Source organism: Propithecus coquereli, unplaced genomic scaffold (assembly GCF_000956105.1).
Source record: "Propithecus coquereli isolate 6110/MARCELLA unplaced genomic scaffold, Pcoq_1.0 Scaffold202, whole genome shotgun sequence".
In the NCBI taxonomy this organism is placed as follows: Eukaryota; Metazoa; Chordata; class Mammalia; order Primates; family Indriidae; genus Propithecus; species Propithecus coquereli.
The window spans coordinates 158,426-177,632 of record NW_012145190.1 but is presented as its reverse complement, the minus strand read 5'-3'; positions in this window follow the sequence as shown (position 1 = coordinate 177,632).

The window sequence follows — 19,207 nt, the reverse complement described above, 5'->3', positions numbered from 1 at the left end:
TAACATAGTCCCTGCTCTCCTTAAGCTGCATTTTCACTGGGAAGGTGAGATTTGTACGTACAAAAGGCTACCACAAAGGTCTCTGCAGCAAAGTTAGCCCTGGCTCTCGGGGTGTGCTGCTTGTTTTTAAGACTCACAGTCACAGCCCTTCAGCGGCCAGGTAAGTGGCATAAACGAGTGATAAAGTGGGTGCAAGGCAATAGCAAGTGGCTGTCAACTGGAAGGGCTTGTCACTTAATTTCCAAAAAAAAAAAAAAATAGACGAGCCCCACGAAGCGCAAAGATATTTCCAAGGACCACAAGTGTTTGCCCTTTGGTCTGTGCGTCATTTCCCCACTGAGCTACAAGCTCCTTCAGCATGGTGACATCTTTTATGGTCTGTTTGTTTGTATAACAAAACACAGTTTGTGGGTTTACCCAGTTAAATTGAATTGAATTCAGATTTTCTCCGCCATACCCTTACATACAGTCTTGGAAGAACAACGGGTTGGGTGAAACCAACAATAGCAACAGCTCTCACCAGATCTCTGTCGTGGTCTGTGTGTGAATTAGAATCCCTAAAGAGTGGCAAAGTATTGTTGATAGCATTACTGCACTTCCAAAGTGGCATCTTAATTGTCTCCGAAACTCTCTCCTCTCCGGCCTTCCTTGACACCTTTGGAACACTCTGCTCACTGGGCATCTCTGCCTGAACGTGCACCAGGACGTAGGGTAGAATTTTATTTATCCTTCTCTATTTCCATGGCAGCATGGGCCAGAAGGGTGCCCTTGGCCAGAGAGGTGCACAGAATTGACAGAAATTGGGAGGGCAGGGGCTGGGCGTGATGGCACGTGCCTGTAGTCCCAGCTGCCCGGGACACTGAGGCAGGTGGATCACCTGAGCCCAGGAGTCTGAGGCCACAGTGCACTATCACCGCACCTATGAATAGCCACTGCACTCCAACCTGGGCAACATAGCAAGATTGTGTCTGTTAAAAAAAAAAAAGGCAGGGGAAAATTGAAAAAGGATTTAAGAGCATGAATGAAGCTAGAGGAGAGAAAATTTCAAGGTGAAGCTGACCGATATGGGCTGCTTAATCACAAGCATCCTCATCATTTCATCCAGTTGGTTGCAGTAGACATCACTGCAATCAATTGACCAGGTTTCATGAAGCTGTAGAGGATAATACCAGCGCTGGACCACCAAACACAAACCATTAGCTTTTTTTGATGAGTATTTGGTTTGGGGCTGTGTTTCGGCACTTCATGTTTATCCAACCATTGTGCCAAATGCTTGCGATTGTCAAAATGAATCCATTTTTCATAACACGTAACAATATCGTATAGAAATGGTTCGCCTTTATGTCATGACAGCAAAGAAAGGCAAGTTTCCCTTCTGTCTCTCTTTCTCTTGTTTAGTTCATGCAGAACCCATCTATCCAGCTTCTTTACCTTGCCCATTTATTTCAAATGGTCCAATATGGTTGGAATAGTAATGTCAAACCGGCTGCTAATTCACGCATAGGTTGAGATGGATTTGCTTCCACTACAGCTTTCAGCTCAACATCATCCACCTTGGTCTCAGGTCACCTGCGTGACTCTTTTTCAAGATTTAAGTCACCAGAACGGAACTTCTCAAACCATCAATGTACTGTGCATTCATTAGCCACATCCTTCCCAAACACTTCATTGATATTTCAAGCTGTCTGTGCTGCATTGGTTCCTCAAAAGAACTCGTATTCAAAAATAACACAAACTTTTTACTTATGCATGGTTTCACAAAAATTTCTCTAAAAAATGTGACAGATAATCACAAGCCAGAATGTGCATTTTAAAGAATGAGCATGTACCTTCGTAATAAAAAAAAGAAGCCTCAAGGTGAAATGTCAGAGATGCCAACCGTCAAATTTAGTACTTAAGTTTGTACTTAAGTACTTAAGGAAATCGGACACTCCATACTGAATAACCTAAATACCAACCATTCCAGCCCATCACTCTCATTTTACAGATAGGGAAACTGAGACCTGGGGAAGGGAGTGACTGGCCTGACATTACACAGAATGCTAGTGGCAGAGCCAGGACTTGAGCTTAAGACCGATTATTGTGTCTCCAACAAACTCTTGGAGATCAGAGACTGGGGCTTATCTCCCTGTGTTTCTTCCTGAAACCCCAACAACTCTTTATTCTTTGTGAACCTTCGTCAGCAAGGAAAGGACCTGGAAGTCTCCCAAACACTCCATCCTGATCCATTTCCTCACACCAGTCATGTGACACTCACGTGGTGGTTTCTCCTGACAGCGCTCAGCTGTGCCCTAAAACCCTCCTGAATCCTCCACCTCATTTATTAATGCCCTTTGGGGGCTAATTCTTCTCTAAGAAGATGTCTTTGGTTGGCCAATCTCTTCCTTTTTAAGCTGATTCTAGTCAGTTTCTGTTATTTCTGTTAATTCTGCTATTAATACATTGGAAGATCAGTGGAATTTTTTTCCAATTTTGTAATCCTGGCACTTTCTAAGTATGTGTTGGAATTAAAATGACATGTGCTAACTTTGCCCTCTTCTTGGCATGTGTCTGGGGAGGGACCTGAAGAACGAAGAACAGACCAGCCATGTGGCTGGGGCTGGGCTCAGACTCCTGTTCCCCATCTCGGGTGGACGGGGCGGGGAGGCAGCAAAAATGTATTCAGCACCTACAGTGGGCCCTTACACGATGAGGACGCTGAGGATGAGGAAGGTGGCAGCGCTCGCCATAGGGAACGTATTTGTTGGACTCTGGGGCAGCTCTCATGCAGAACACTCAGGCTGAGTCACGTGAGAGCCTGAGTCGTGCTGAAAATTTGGATTCCGTGGAAATATTGGCAGAGCCAGGCAGGACCTCAGAAATGTCAGACACGGAAATCACACACACTTGGACAATGGGTATCCATTTTTTTGGTTTAAATTTTAAACCTTAGTGTATTAGAAATGTATACCTGCTCCCAACCATGAGAATAAGAGTGTTAGAATTGGAAATGGCCTTGGGGATCACGATCTGGTCCAATGTCTCCATTTTACAAATGGGGAAACTGAGACCCAAGAGGGGAAGGGAATTGCCAAGGTCACACAACAAGTTTTGTAGAAGAAGCCAATTCTCCTTCTTCTGACGGTCTCTGGCTGACTCCTACTGAACAGTGAGGAACATCCCCAGTCCCTCTTGCCAACTCTGACACCCCGTCTCTACCCCTGTAATAGCGTCACCCACTGGATCTTCCTGATGGCTGTCTTCCCCCACTGTCATGGCCCAAACAGGTGGCAGAGAAGTCTAGAAAAATAATCCTTCTAAAAATAGACAAAAAGAGTTAAGGTGGCAGCAAGCATGAAGAAAATGGCACCAGCCGACCTGCAAGGAGCAGTGTGGCGTTTGCCAAGGGCTGGATGAGGCAGGGGGCCTAGGGCTTGGGGCTCCTTCCCAGGGTGCCAGCGCCAACCATCACCTGCTGAGGTTCAGACATGGCCCTGGGCAGATGTCACAATTGGCATCTCTACAGGGGTGTAGCCATTTCTGCAGGGGACAGGTGAGCATCTCAGAAGGGCCTCATCTCAGGCTGTTTGAACCAGGTCTACAGGACCCATGGGGTGAGCACAGTTTTAAGCCTCAGGAGGGCACCCTGCATTGTCCCTGCAGCTGGTTTGCGTCTGGTGGGAAAGAAGGAGCTAACGTGTATGCAGCCGTCCCCGCATGCCAGGAGCTGTGCAGGGCGCTTTGCACGTAGCATCCCATCTAATCCCTCCAGGTCCCATGGGATAGGTATTCCCTTCTCCCGCCCCTCGAGAGGAGCAAACAGAGGCTCAGAGACGTTAATTGACTTGCTCAGGTGCGGAGTTGCGATGTCAGTGCAGAGGGCTCGCGGCCAGGAGACCTCACAGGCATCACCGAAACTCAGCAGTGCCCAACGGATGGGAGGTTTTGGAGGGGCTGGTGTTCTGCAGACTGGCCTGATCAGAAAGATCACCTGGGGCGCATTAAAGACGGAGATTCCCAGGCCCCTCCCTGGAGAGGCTGATTCGGGAGGCCAGCAGTGAGGGCCAAGTAACTGTATTTTTAGCAAATTCGCAGATGATTCTTATGATCAAGCAAGATGGAGACACCTGGTAGAGAAAGAAGAAAAAGGAACGGATTGCAGGATTGTAGACATGGCCTGTGCAAAGGCTCAGTGGCAGGCCTGAGCAGAGTGTGTGTGGAGGGCAGAGGGGCCACAGGTTGAGGCAGCGACGCTGGGAGAGGGGAGGAGGTGCCCCGGCTGCTGGGCGGAGAGCCCCACGGCCAGAGGAAGGCCAAGAGCCTCAGGCCTCCAGACACCAGGGCCTCCCAGCTCTCTGTTCCTGGGCTCACTTGTAATTTGAGGTGTTTTTTGCTTTGTGTTTTGCTTTTAATGTCTCCCACTTTTGCTTAGGGAGGCAGCATGAGCCTGAAGAAGAAACACTGGACATGGGGTCAGAAGCTGTGGGTGCAGTGTAGACCCAGCTATTACAGCATGTCTGAGCTGAGCCAGCTGGAGGGGCTCCATTCCCAGGATGTTTAGTATGTGAAGAGGCCAGGTAAGTGGAAACAAGCTACGCACACAGGTGTAGACTGTGGAGTTGGCAGTGGTATTAACTAGCCCGGTGGGAGAGCGCGCCCTAACCCAGGAAAAACTCTGTTTTTGTAGCCAGCTGTCCTGGGTTCAGATCCAGCTCCACTATTTATTAACTGTGTGATCCAAGTAAGTTACTTAACTTCTCTGGTTCTCAGTTTGCTTGTGAGTGAAATGGAGATTGGGTTTATCAAATTATAAATGCTTGTTGGTAAGTATGAGTCTGTGTTGTCACGGGGTCCAAACCCCTTCCCTCACCTCTTTGTCTCATCCATTCCCTTTTACCTCCAACCCCCACATCCTCCCGGCCCCAGGCAGCAACTTCGGCATGTCTTAATATGTGTTGTTTCGTTGTGAAATGTCTGGCGTGCATGTTTTTCATTTGCATAAATGATATCGTGATGTCTCATTCTGTTTCTTGCTTTTATTTCCCTCTCAGCCCTGTGTCTAAGATCCATACGTGTTGCTCTCTGTGGACATCGTGTGCTTTGATTTTAGCTGCTACAAGTTACACACACCCATGTTTTACCAACCACCTCTCCTGGTGACAAAGCTGTACTTTTGGGATGGGAAAACAGACCCAGGAAATGGGGTTCTGCCCAAGAATTTTCCTCCTCATTCTCGGACCACGGATGTGTGTGCTGCAGGTGTCTGGGATGACAGAGGCCAAGACCCAGGATCCAACTCGCTCCAGCGGGCTTGAGGCAGCCCAGCCCACTGCCCGCCTGCCCTCGGAAGCCAGCTTATCAGTGGTGACAAGCCAGCAGCAGCGGTCAGTGATGGACCCTCCCCCCGAAACCCCAGGGCTGCCATGGCAGAGCCCAGAGGGGCCATCCTGGAGCCAACCTGGAGCCGAGACCCAGGAGAATGCCCACCCCAGCAGGGAGGAGCTCTTCTCCCGGGGACAGCCAACCGCCTTGGGAGTAAGTGGGCCACCCAATCTCTAGACCCTCCCCTTCCCAAGGCAGACACGAAACAGTCACTGCCAGTCCCAGCAGTGACGGGGTCAGCGGGATTCACGGGGCCAGGGCCGAGGGTACGGAGCGCAGGGAGGCAGGGCAGATCGGCTGCGTTTTCCCTGTGTCGCCTCCAGCTCTGAAAAAGAACAGGGCTGGGGCTGCTGCTGCCTCCTGAGGGCGCCCACTTGAACCCAGGATGAGGGGGCAGCTCTCTCAGCAGGCCCACGCCCCCCTGCTGACCCCAGCAGCTGGGAGCATCCTCCTAGGGCCACTCCGGCGTGAACAATCAACTTCCCTCCAGCTCCCCTCTGCTTTCCTCTTCCGATGCCCCACAGCTGTACCCACGCTCTTCCTGCCGTGCCCGAGCCGTCTTCGTCAGTGGTGAGGCCAGCACATGACAGGCGGTGCCTGTCGACCACTGACGAGGACGTGGGCAGCTGAGCAGAGCAGCGACCCAGCCAGGCGTGTGAATCCCAGCTCCTCCGCTCACTGCCCGTGCAGCTCTGAGCCCGTTTCCAAAATGGGTCTCGCTTGCCTTGCCGGTGAGCGCCGAGTGACAGGAGGAGCAGAGGGTGCTGGGAGAAGCTGTTCCTCTTGGGTGACAGAGGCGAGTGTTAACAGTGAGACCAAAGGGTTGCCCTCAGGGTCAGAAGCCTAGGTGGGTGCTGGTCACACTGGGGAACAAATGATCACAAACTTCCAGGCATCAGAAGAGGCTGAGTCAACACCGTTCTGGGGGGGAAGGTTGAGACAGCCGGAGATGCTTGAAGGGGCAGCATGGAGGGTGGAGGGAGCGTGGGCTTCGTGCGTGGGCAGAGACGGCTCCGATCCCAGCTTCCCACCTGCACCACGGCGAGGAGGACGCTGCCTCCAGCGTGGTATCGGGAGTGCTGAATGGCTCGGCACGGAGCATGCTTACCGTTCTCGGTGCCTGACGCCTTGGAGGTAACCGACGTTACAAATTAATAACATCTCACAGAAGGAGGTTGGGCTGGATGCCCAAGATGGCCCTGACCCAAGGTTTCTAGGCTTTTGCAAACCTGGGGTGCCCAGCTGGGGATGGTGAGGCCTCCTTCTGCCCCTAACAGGCTGGAGCAGTTGGCAAGACTCTCACTGTGTCCAGACCTCTGTTTCCTTAGCTGCTAAGAAAGGCGGCGAATGGAGGTTTGTTTAAGATCCTTTCTGGCAGAGATATCTGCACAAAGGTTTGCCCAGCCACTGGGGTCCCTGGGAGACAGAGCCCCTGCCGGGAAGGCCTGAGGCTCTAGCTGTCGCCTCCCCACATGCACCCCTCCAGGCCCTGCAGATGGTTATCGGCTTGCTCCATGCTGGCTGTGGGGGTGTCCTGGCTGCCTCCCTGAACTTCATGGAGTTCCCCACCACTTACCTGTATTCACTGACAGGAGGAGTGCTCGTGAGTACCCTGGAGACCCCACCCAGGGGTGGCCCAGAGCCAGGGAGGGCTGTGGGGACCTGGGACTCCAAACTTTGAGTCTGTGAGTGGGAGTGAAGTTGCAGAGAAGCTCTGGGTCCACCCCGCGTGTGCACCCGCACGACATGCAGGACTGGAGGAGGAGGAGGAGGGGCTGGGCTGGGGGGCGGCCAGCTAAAGAGCCCAGGCTGCTTCTCAGCACACTGTGCGGGGTCGTGGAAAGAGGCCCCTTCCCCAGTATATGCAGCCCAAGGAAGGAAACAGGCGATGTCCCTTGGGGTCTCCCCCAAGGGTGGCATTCAAGTCAAGAAACTCAGACACTGCAGTGGAACAAAGGCCCTAGGACTTCTGGTCCAGATCCATCATTTACTGGCCCCATAACCTGGGCAGGTTGCTTCCTGCTCTCAGCCTTAGTCTCGCCCTCCTCAAAGCATGATCCCGGGACTGGGGCTTTGGCAGCACCTGGCAGCTTGTTAGAAACGCAGAATCCCGGCCCCTCCCCAGTGGGCTGCGGACCGACTCGGTCTGCAGTTTACCAAAGTCCCAGGCTGCTCATTGCTTGGTCAAGTTTGGGGAGTACCTGGACCAGGTGCCTGGGGATCTTTACTGGTTGCCTTCTAGAATCCTGTCCTACCACACTATGCAGAGCCCAGAGCGGGGACCTAGACACCCTTCTCTGTTCCCACGAGCCCCGTTTGCCCCTGTTAGGCAGCCACGCTGTGCTGAGCCTTAAATGCCCGTGGAAAACCGTCCCAGCATGAGGGTTTTACAGGAGGCAGGTGGCCCTGGGCTTCCTGTGACCATCAGTTGTCCTGTCTCTCTGTGTAGTTCTTCATTTCCGGAGCAGTCACCCTGGCCGTCTCAGCAAATTACACGGTTCGCTGGGTGAGTTTCCCAGCCGTCACCTCTGCATCTGGGCACAGCTCATCTGGAAGACCTTGTATGAGGGTGGATGCTCGTGGAGTGGGGAGTGGGCCTCCGTCTTCAAACCTACCCACCGTGGGTCTGAGTGCCTGACCACCCTCCCCTCCTGTAGGAGCCTCCTGTGTTTAACGTGAACTGGTACATGTCCCAGTCGTCTCTCCTTTATCACAGCTCCTCCTTGCCTTTACTTGGTAGAGACAGGGTCTCTGTCACCCAGGCTGGGGTGTAGTGGCACAATCATAGCTCACTTCAGCCTCGAGCTTGTAGGCTCAAGCACTGTGGGCTCAAGCAATCGTGCCTTGGTCACCCGAGTAGCTGGTATTACAAGCATGCGACACCATGGCTGGCTAATTTTTAAAATTTTTTGTAGAGATGGGGTCTCACTATGTTACCCAGGCTGGTCTTGAACTTCTGGGCTCAAGCAGTCCTCCCACCTCAGCCTCTCAAAGTGCTGGGACTACAGGCGTGAGCCACCATGCATGGCCACCTCCGTGCCTTCAATACAGCCTGGACCTCACTGTGACCACCAAGTCACCCCTAACCAGCTAGGTTGGATGCAGACCCAGATGGCATTAAACTTGCTGGCCTCCTGGTCAGACCTTCAGAAGGGGCATCCTTCCCAGCCAGAGCCACTTATCTTTTTAATCCGGAGAACTGGGAAGGGGTATTCACATCCTAGGGATGCCAGAACAAGTTACCACACCCTGGGTGGCTTAAAACAACAGAAATTTATAGTCTGTAGTTTGGGAGGCTAGACGTCCACAGTGAAGATGTTGGCAGAATCGTGTTCTCTCTGAAGGCTCTAGGGGAGAATCCTGCCTTGCCTCCTCCCAGCCTCTGGCGGTTGCTGGCAATCCTGGGTGTTCCGTGGCTTGTCATCACATGGCGTCCTCCCTGTGTGCACCTTCTAAGGACACTAGTCACAATCCACTATGACGTCCTCCTGAGTACGTCTGCAAAGACCCTATTTCCAAACAGGTCCCATTCCCAAGTGCCGTTAAGACATCAACATATCTTTTAAGGGGACAGGATTCAACCCACAGAAGATGGCAAATGGCTTTTATGTCGATGCTGACTCCAGATTCTGAGGGTTGATTGCCGTTGTCTGCCATGGGCTCAGGAGGAGGAAGCGGCCACGTGTGCTGTCGGTGCCCCTCCCCACAACGGATCCATCCTCTAGCTGTTGGAGCCGACTCAGCTCTGTGGCCCACAGACTACAGAGTCAGAGCAGGGATGTCCTTCTCGCCTCCAGTCACTGTTTCCCAGCCCCTGGGCAGGTCAGCCATTCCTCCCAGGTCAAAAGCCCATGAAGGAAGCCTGTGACACAGACGGCCTGTGAGCCACCACCCTCCCCTGGCCACTGGGTCCTGACAGGTGCTCTGATCTTGGCAGATGAAGGCCAGCACAGGGCTGAACCTGGTCAGCTCGCTGTGTGCTGGTCTCGGGGTGTGCACCTTCGTGGTGGAGCTGACCGCCAGCAGCAGAGATGTCCAGGTGAGTGCCTCGAGCCCAGGAGGAGAGGAAGCCAAGGGGCCAGAGGACCAGCACTCCTTGGTGTGTCACTTAATCCTGGAAACAGCCCTGGAGATGTTGTCTTATCTCCCGTTACCAAAGCGATGCTGGGGAGTGGAGTTTTTATTATTATTATTTATTTTACTTTTTTTAGAGACAGGGTCTCGCTATGTTGCCCAGGCTAGCCTTGAACTCCTGGGTTCAAGCAATCGTCCCACCCCAGCCTCCTGAGTAGCTGGGACTACAGGCGCACGCCACTGCGCCAGCTTTTGAGAGTGGGGTTTAAGTGCCTTAGCAATGAGCTCTGCATCCCTGAGGCAGAACTCCACGGGACCTGTCCGTCCCCGGCTCTGGCCACGCGACTAGTTTTCCCTGTGCTGACACAAAGAACACTTGCATGGAGCGAGATACTCCAGCCGGCTGCCTGCTACCGAGAGCGCCCCCTCTAATGATATAGGGAGAGGGGCGCTGGGAAGACGGCACAGGCAGGGATAACTGGGCTCTGCCCGTGAGTCTCCCCTTCTCCTGATCAGGGTCCATCCGGGTCAGATCTGTGTGATGACACGTGAGTATGTTGTGGAGGCGTGACCACGGCCCTGCGTGTGGTGACAACAGGGCTGGGAGTGCTGCGGGAGGAGCTCCCCGCTCGCGTCCTTGGGAGGAAGCAGGAAAGGAGGCACCTACCCTTCACTGGGGCCCGACACACATGCGGTGGCCTGGGGTTCTGGCAGGGCCCCCGAACTCCGCTTCCCGCCCATGACCTCAAACGCACCTGATCTTCACACAGCCCCTCTGCTTTCCTCCTCAGTAGGGGACAAATTTGTTCCTCCCAGACCCTGACCCTAGTACGCTGCCTCTCCCTCCCCCGGCTTCCTCTCCCTTCCACCCTTCCCTTCTCCCTCTCCTCCGGCTCCAGAAGCTCGCTCCATCTTGAAGCTCCCGAGACCCTGCGTCCCTGTCTGGCTGTGGTCTCCTCTCTTTTCCCTTTCACAGCCAAGATCTCCTGACTCGACCTGCTCACCTCCCGTCTCACAGAGCTCAGCCCAGGAGAGGTCGCCAGTGACTCACTGCCAAGCACCGTGCGCGCTTCTCTGTGTCTTTGCTTACTTGACCTTTCTGCGCGCCGTGCCCCTGGCAGTCAGTCTGAGTGGCTGAACACAGGGGCCTTGGAGCCGGACAGCGTGGGTCTGAATCCCAGCCTTAACTTGTTGGCTGTGTAGCTTTGCACAGGCACCTTAGTTTTTCTAAACCTCAGTTTCATCCTCTGAAACGGGGCTAATCACAGCACCCGCCTAATAAGGGGTCTGGGATTTAAATAGAGGATGGATAACTCCCCCTCCTAGAAGGCTCCCCTTCCTTTGCCCGTCTCTGCCGTGGTCACGGTCTGCTGGCTGGCCCTGGGCCAGGGCGGCCCCCTACTCCGGGTGGCACGCAGTGCACACTGAGGGCTTCCTCCTGCTGATTTCCAGCTGCCCGGGAAGATCCTCGCGGTGGTGCTGCTGCTCTTCACCGTCCTGGAGCTGTGCACTGCTTCCTCGTCCGCCTTCCTGGGCTTCCGTGCCACCTTCTGCTACGCCTGGCTGGTGAGTGGGTCGCAAGGTCTCTGCGGGACAGGTGCGCCCTAGCCTGATCGCCAGGGCCTGGATCGCAGAGGCAAGGGGAGGAGGGAGAACAAGAGAGCCGTGTGGGGTGGCTGGGGTGGGAGGCAGAAGCCCGTCTTCCCTCCTGCGCCACAGTGAGCCCAGCTGGATCTACGCTGAGGGGTGCAGCTCTGAGGACCACATGAGAACAGGGGAGGGGGCTGGGGACGGAGACACGAGAGCTAAAAGGTCAGTGTCAACATAAATCCGGCTGGGGACAACAACCCCGTGGTGGCGGCAGCGGATGCCGCAGGTAGAAGAGCGGAAGGTGGCCTCTCACGTGGCCTGGTAGCAGATGGGCACAGCAGCTGGCCTTGGCAAGGGGCTTCTGCCAGCTCATCCCCCCAACCCTCATGGAAGGCCTAAAGGGGCAGGGAAGAGATCGTGACAACAGATGAGGAAAGTGAGGCCCAGAGAATAGAAGTGACCCGGCTGAGGTCACAGCCAGCCCCAGAATCCAGGTATGACTCCTAAGTCAACTTTCTCCCCAGGGAAGACCACAGCTACAAGAAGGATTTAGCCCAAAGCCCAGGGTCTGGGGGCTCAGGCCTCTGCTGCCTGGTCCGCAGAGAGGGAAGCCTGGGTCACCAGGGAAGGCGGAGGACAAAAAAATTTGAGAGGATCATGGGACCACATGGGCTTCTGGGGTAACTAAAGACACATGACCAATCTTTCCTTCCTCTCCTGACTCCAGTACCTGAACCCAGCTGAGGATGTGCCAATGGCCACAGCAGCCACCCCTGAGCGCTCACGACAGCGGGCGCAGCAGCCTGCAGCCACCACCTGAGCCCAAGACACCGCTGTCCCTGGGGGACGACCTCTTCCCCAGAGCCTAGCCTCCTGGGGCTCTGCTCTCTCCCCCTCTCCTGTCTCCAGGGTTGGCCCTCCCTCTGTGACACCCAGCTCCATCGATCACTGCCCCCATCCCCCTGCCCACATGCAAACACACCCCAGCATGGAGACCGGCCTGTTCTGTGTCTGAGAAACATCCCTCAACATGGCTGCTCTGCTATCAATAAAAGGTTGACATTTGGCTTGGGTCACATCCCCTGGCTTTAGTGACTAGAGTTGTGTATCTTGGCTGTGTGTGTACATGGTGGGGACCCTGGGCGTATCATGTCCACGTGTGTGGATAAACTAGCGGGCAGGAGTATCCCCCTGTTCTTCACTTAATGACTTGAATTAGTTCCTGAAAGCCCTGATGCTAAATGCAAAGCCATTAAATAAAAAATATTTTCATTAACGTAAATGAGAAGTTATACATCTCATTCCAACCCAAGACACCCAAGCAATTCTCAGAAAAATGCTCAACAGAGACAAGTGTATACATAGTAAGCAATATGGCAGTAGTTCCCCCCTTAACCGCAGTTTCACCTGCCATGGTTTCAGTTGCCCAAGGTCAACCACAGTCTGACAATAGGTGAGTACAGTATGATCGAATATTGAGAGAATACAGTCACAGAAATTTTATTAGAGCATATTGTTATAATTGCTATTTTATTAGCTATTGTTAATCTCTTTGCCTAATTTATAAATTAAGCTTTCTCATAGGTATGTATGTACAGAAAAAACAGCATGTGTATCATAGATGAGAAAACTGAGGCCCAGAAGATAACATAACATGATGGCTAAGACCACAGACTTGGGCCTGAGTATCTTGGCTCTTCCTTCCCCTAGCTGTGTGATATTGGGCAGGTTACTTAACCTCTCTGGCCCTCCATTTCCTCAAATGTAAAATGGGGCTAATGATAATTCCTACTTCATAGGGTTGTGGTGAAGACTATATGAGTTGATGTATTTTAAGCACTGCCTTAGAATAGTGGCTGCTTCTAGAAGGCACCGTAAAAGTGCTACCTCATTAAGTACATTGTTCAACGCCTCACGTGGTAAATAGTATATCGCTGATTCGGAAGGAAATGATGGGACCCAGATGCCTTGCCCTGGAGGAGAAAGAGGACTATGGATCCACTGGTAGACATTCAGAGAGCAGAGCTTCCTGGTACCCATCTCTGTCACATGATGGCAGATCACAGAATGCACATCCCAGTAGCTGGGAGGCACCAAAACAGAGTGATCATATGTCCCCGCCATAGACCTAGTTTGTACCTGTTGTCCTGGTGTCCCATCTAGACAGGAGGATAAACTATATGATCACTATAAACCCTGGGAAAGTCGCTCTCTATAGACAGGCAGCCCCAGAGACTTATATGACAAGAGGCCACCAGGTGGTGGTGTGGCATTGAGCACTGAACTCGGGCTGGCAGAATTCATGACCCCTGGCCAGGTGGACACCAGCCACAGATGTTCATGTGCACCTGCTGAGGCTACTGGTCCCAGAGGAGTCAGCTCTGCTCAAGGTTGTACCCGGAAAGACGTTTATTTGCAGAAGGGAACCAAATTGGTCAAGGAGGAAACAGCCAGGGAAGTCATGGGTCGGAGACACCAAGCTGGTGCCTTTGGGCTTCCACTGCTGCCCACTCTCCCAGCTGTGGTCACCCTGAACTCCCCTCACTCCAGGCACTAATCGTGGCTTTTGGTACATTCTAAGATTACTCCATACGAATTATTAGTCTCTTCTCACCAACAGCACTACGTGGCCTGGCACAGGCTCTGCCTGGAGAGCATATCAGAAACACTCTGGTACCCTTCCAAATGGATAATCTTCCCAGCTATTTCCAGTGCTGCGTGAGGATGGGAAGAAGCCATTTTCCCATTAATAAAAATTATAGCCCTCTTTATGTGCAGCGTGGAGATGTGCTACATGTGCCAACAGAACTCTAATTTATTTGGAACTGTCTTTCTTTATTCTTCCCCCACTCATCACCGGGGAGCATTGCTCACCCACTCCCTCATTTATAAACAGCAGAAGTCACTGTGGGAGCAGTAACAAGTCTTATTCTAAATGTATTTATCACTTGCTTTCAGGTGTTTGTGGTTTACTTTCCTGTAGTTATTCTCTCTCGTTTTCTTTTGCAGCCAGACTACCTCTTAGGAGACATTTTAAAGGGTCACGGTACCTTCCTCGCAAACAGTGCTTTGCAATGCATTATTTGGTTTCGGAATGCGGGCTGCCCAGCCGTGCCCACTTTAGGGGCTACTGGCTGGCTGGCTGGCCTCAGGGCCAGGCAGGCCAGCGGATGCAGCAACTTGCAATACACGCCACAAAGATACCCTCACAGAGGTAGGCTGGTATCGGGCAGCAGTTTTTTTTTCTGCTTAAGGGCATTATCTGTTTTGGCAAAAGGGACACTAATTTCCTTTCCACCAGCTACATGAGATTCTGCAGATGGAAACTGAGTTAACAGGTGGCAGATTTCTGAGAATCCCTGTGGCATTTCAGTGTTTCTCTGGGTCAGTGTCTCAGACAGCTGCCCCTCAGTTTCCCTTAACCTTCCTCCTCCAGGAAGGCCTCCTTGATACTCTCCCACCTTCAGGAGCCTCAGCTGGTAAAACCCTCTCTCTTTCACCACTGGGCCCAGCTTGACTTACTGGGCTGTCTGTATCCCAGACTTCAGTCTCATCTCTCCGCTGGACTCACCTAGCTTGAGGACAGCATCTGTAACTTACAATTTTTTGTGGTCCCCATGCCAGGAAACAAAGAAAGTTTCGCTTGAATCGATTCTTACTTGTTGACTGATGCTAAATCCTTTTAGTGAGCATCTAGGAACCAATTCCCTGAACAAACTCCTTAGTACAGACCTGAAGTCCCCCTAACACTCATACGTTTAATGATTCTTTTCCTTTTCTCTATTTAAAGAAAAAGTTGGGACTTCTATTGCTCTCAAGAAATTTCCACCACAATGTGAACTTGTCCCGACAGTAATTTTACATTCTCATAACAACTAGACATGGTAATGTTAACAAAATTCTCTCAAAAAAATCATTATCAAAAATTGCACCCACTTGATGTTTTATTTCCATTCACTTGACAATTATTTATTGAGCAACTACTAAGTACCAAGTACAGGCGGTTCTTGATTTATGATGGTTTAACTTTATGATTTTTCTACTTTACAATGGGTTTATTGGGGTATTAAGTGCATTTTTTGACTTATGATATTTTCAACTTACAATGGATTTGTTGGGACACAGCCCCGTTGTAAGTTGAGAAGCATCTGTACAGTGGGAAGTGGACAACCAATAGGCAAGTAAAATATATTAACATATTGTAACTAAAGAACAAGGAAGGGCTTGTCCACCCAACCTGCCTGTGAAGAAGTAAAAGAGCCATGATTGGCAGTCATCCCTACCAATCATATTTGCCCCACAAAAGGGTGCAAAAAAGCCACAAGACTTTCCCTCTCGAGATAGACACCTGATCGTTAGCAAACACTTTCTGCACCAGTCACTACTGCTGTGTCATAAATCACCCCAAAACTTAGTGGCGTGAAACAACTATGTTATTATGCTCATGGATTTTGTGGCTCAAAACTTAGGGCATAGCCAGGAGAGGTTATCTCTGCTCCACGATTTCTGGGACCCTTGCTGGGAACACTCAAAGTTGGGAGTGACCTGATGAGTGGGAGCATTTTCCCTCATGCCCGGCAGGCGGTGTGGGTTGTCAGCTGGAACACCTTCCCTGGCCTGTCCATGGGGCATGATTTGGACTTCCTCACAACACGTCAGCTGAGTTCCCAGGCCAGCCTGGCTCTGTGAGAGCCAGGTGGTAGCCCATGGCATTCTTACAATCTAGCCTCGGAAGTCACACAGCAACAGTTCTGCCATGCTCTTTTGGCCGAGGCAGTCACAAAGATCCATCCAGGTTCGAGGTCGGGGGACACAGGCCCCACTACTGGAGGAAAGAGGTAAGAGGAGCACAGGGTTGAGGGATACCACCAAGGCCAACTTTAGAAAATGCAATCTCCTACACCTCTTGTGCCTAATTTCCAAAAATGTGGGGTATCTAGATCTACCCAGAGTCATCTCGAAAGCAGAAAGCTAAAACCACTCAAGCAGAAAATGATGATATCTGAGTGTTATGTCATATTTTCTTTTGAGCAGAGAATAAAAGAACTACAGAATAACCCTTCAATGGGACACCCACTGCCCTATATGGAAGACATTCTTTGGGGGTTTTTTGTTTGTTTTTCCTGATACATCCTTTAGACAAAAAAACACTCTTAATGATTTGAAATTTCTGGCTTATTTTCAAAGAATAGAACAATTAGACCTAAGCTACAGAAAAGACTTACTCTTGATTTAGACCAAGTGCTTAAAACACAGGGGCAGAGAGGTGTGGGTCAAATTGCACAGTTTGGAAGCCCACTATGCCACGTACCAGATGCCTGTCCCCGGACAAATTTTTCCACCCGTGAAAAACAGGACAGCAGCGTCAACTTCCTCACGGCGCTCCATGAGAATTAAATGAGATAATACCTGCAAAAGCCCTCCATACTTGGTAGCTACTCTGGGCGGAATCTCGATCATTCAAACTACAAGTGGAATTGGTAAATTTTTATGGTTTTTTGTTTGCATTTTATGGTTTATGGTTTGCATTTATTGCTGCAATAAAATGTGTTCCCATCAATATTGCTTACCATTTTATGTCCTTAAAACTTACCTTAAACATACCATAAATGATACACTTTTCAATCTGTAAACACGTGAATGGTCCCTTTTGGGGAAATGATCTGTTTGTCTCTATAATAGTCCTAAGGGAGAGCCATAGCATCTGAGATGCAGAAGAATGAGCCCCGCTGATCCAGTAGGTTCTGGGGGCAGCTGCTCCATCCCAAACCTTGGAGACTCAATGTTCTGGCGGCTCCACAAGAAGAACACAAGCAGCAAGACTGTTGGCTCAGGGGAAGGCTCATCTCACCAACCTGGTGCTGTATGAGCCAGCTGAGTCAGATCTGGGGCAGGTTTTAGTCCACCACTAGAGCGTCGTGGGTAGAGAAAGCAGAGATTTCCCCCACCACAGGGTCAACAGATTCCCTCCACGAAACCAGGGACCAAGTCGGTCTGTTCCGCAGGAAAGGGGACTCATCATTTGCTCCCAATTCGCTCCTCCTTGGTCACCAAGGCGACGTCTCCAGAGGTTGCCACGGAGATGAGGCCACCATATTGATTGGGAGGGCCAACCATCGCCAAGCAGATACAGCACCGTGGAAGGGCCAACGCCATAGAGAAGCCCAACATTAGAGGAAATGAGAGAACAGGGATAGTGAACAGAGAGGAAGGGAGAGGAAATGACTCAGTATGAAACTCTGTGAGCTCAGGTCTTAGGAACTGAGAGTCCATGTGCGTGGGGTGCGGGTATATGTGCCTGCCTGTCTGTCTGTCTGTCTGTCAAGCTCTCCTTCCATATACAGGGATGAAGCCCCCATCTCAATCGAGACCCAAGAAGCTGAGATGGCTCACAGCCAGGGGACAGGGGCCAGATTTCGAGTTGAGAAGTCCTGAGTTCAAGTCCTGCCACTTAACGTTTGGGTAACTTTCAGCAAGTCGCCGAACCTCTCTGAGATGCTAGTTTCTCACCTATAAACTAGGGAAAATAATTCCTGCTCGGCCTCCCTCAGAGGACAGCTTTGAGATCCGAGCATTTATTATCTGTGTCCCAAAGACGATGTAACTTCCATCAAGGCAAGGACTACAACTGCGCTGTTCCCTGTTGTACCTCTAGTGTCTGTCCTGGAGTAAACATGCAATCAATACGTGGTGAACAAATGATAGGATGATGGTGAACTCAGCCCCTGCTCTTTGTATGGAAGGCAAAGAAGGAAAGCTCTTCACGCATTGCTTGCTCCTTCCTACAGGACGCTGCTCCTCAAAGTGTGGTCCTCGGACCAGCAGCAGCACCTGCAAGCTTGTTAGAAATGCAAATTTATGGCCCCAGCCCAAACCTACTGGACCGTCTGCGCTTTAACACCACTCTATGAGTCTGCAGCTCACTGGAGTTCAAGAAACATTGCTATTATCACATAGCGACGTTGGGGCGAGGGTGAGACACCCCCTCTTGGGGTATCTACCTCCCACCTGGTTCAGACGTTCCTTTCCCAGCCCACCCCCACCCCTTCCTTGGCTTGCGTGAGGCAGGAGAACATGCTATGGGTGCTGGTGGGGGCAGAGGAAGGAGGGGGGCTGTTGTCTCCTGCTCTCCCCTCCCCCTCCCAGGGGTGGCAGGTCTGGCCCCTTCCTGTTTCAGCACAACCTGCAGATGCCGTGAGAGGATCAGGAGATAAGATCTTGATCTCGGCCCTGAGCAGCACCAGGCACACGAGAGCTTTGCAGAGAGGCCCCTTCGCAGTCCAGGCAGCTTCTCTGCACCCCGCAATGCCCTGTGGGGACAGCTGGGGGGTCTCACGCCTGGGGTCCCAGGTACCACTCGCAGCCTCCCCACTGCCCCCTGGCCCTCTGCTGATCCCCTCGTGTCAAGGATCTGAAACTCACAGTGAGCTGTTGGGGACACACAGCAAAGATGAGCCTCCGAGATAAGCACTCTCGGTAAGAACTGACAGTCACCCGTCCCGTTCCACGTCCTCAGCAGGGCCCAATTCGAGGTACCTAGAAGCCACTGTTCACACACACAAAAGAGGACGAGGCAGCAAGTATTGGAGGAGTAGTGCCGGACCCCCCAGAGAGGCCAAAATAAAATGCAACAGAGACAGATGAAAAATCCGGCACTGACCGGGCACGGTGGCTCACACCTGTAATCCCAGCACCAGAACAGGCTGAGAAAAGAGGATCGCCTGAGGCCAGGAATTCAAGACCAGCCTGGGAAACATGGCAGGACCCCCACCTCTACACAAAATTTTAAAAATTAGCTGGGCATGGCAGAGCATGCCTGTGGTCCCAGCTACTCAGGAGGCTGAAGCAGGAGGATCGCCTGAGCCCAGGAGTTCGAGGCTGCAGTGAGCTGTGATCTCACCACTGTACTTTAGCCTGGGCAAAAGAGAAAGAACCTATCTCTATTTTTTTAAAAAACAGGAAGGAAGAAAGAAAAATCCTGCACTATCCAAATAAACCAATACTCATATCCAAGCCTGGCAGCAGCTAGAACTAAACTGAGGGTTTCAATCGGATGACCACAGGGTGGCTGCCAGGAGAACGGGGTCCTGGCCTCACTGATAGGGATCGTGGAGTAGGGAGGGACAAATCCACCGTCTGTGGGGCAGTCAACCCTGAGTGCCTGAGGGTGTCTTTCCCAAAC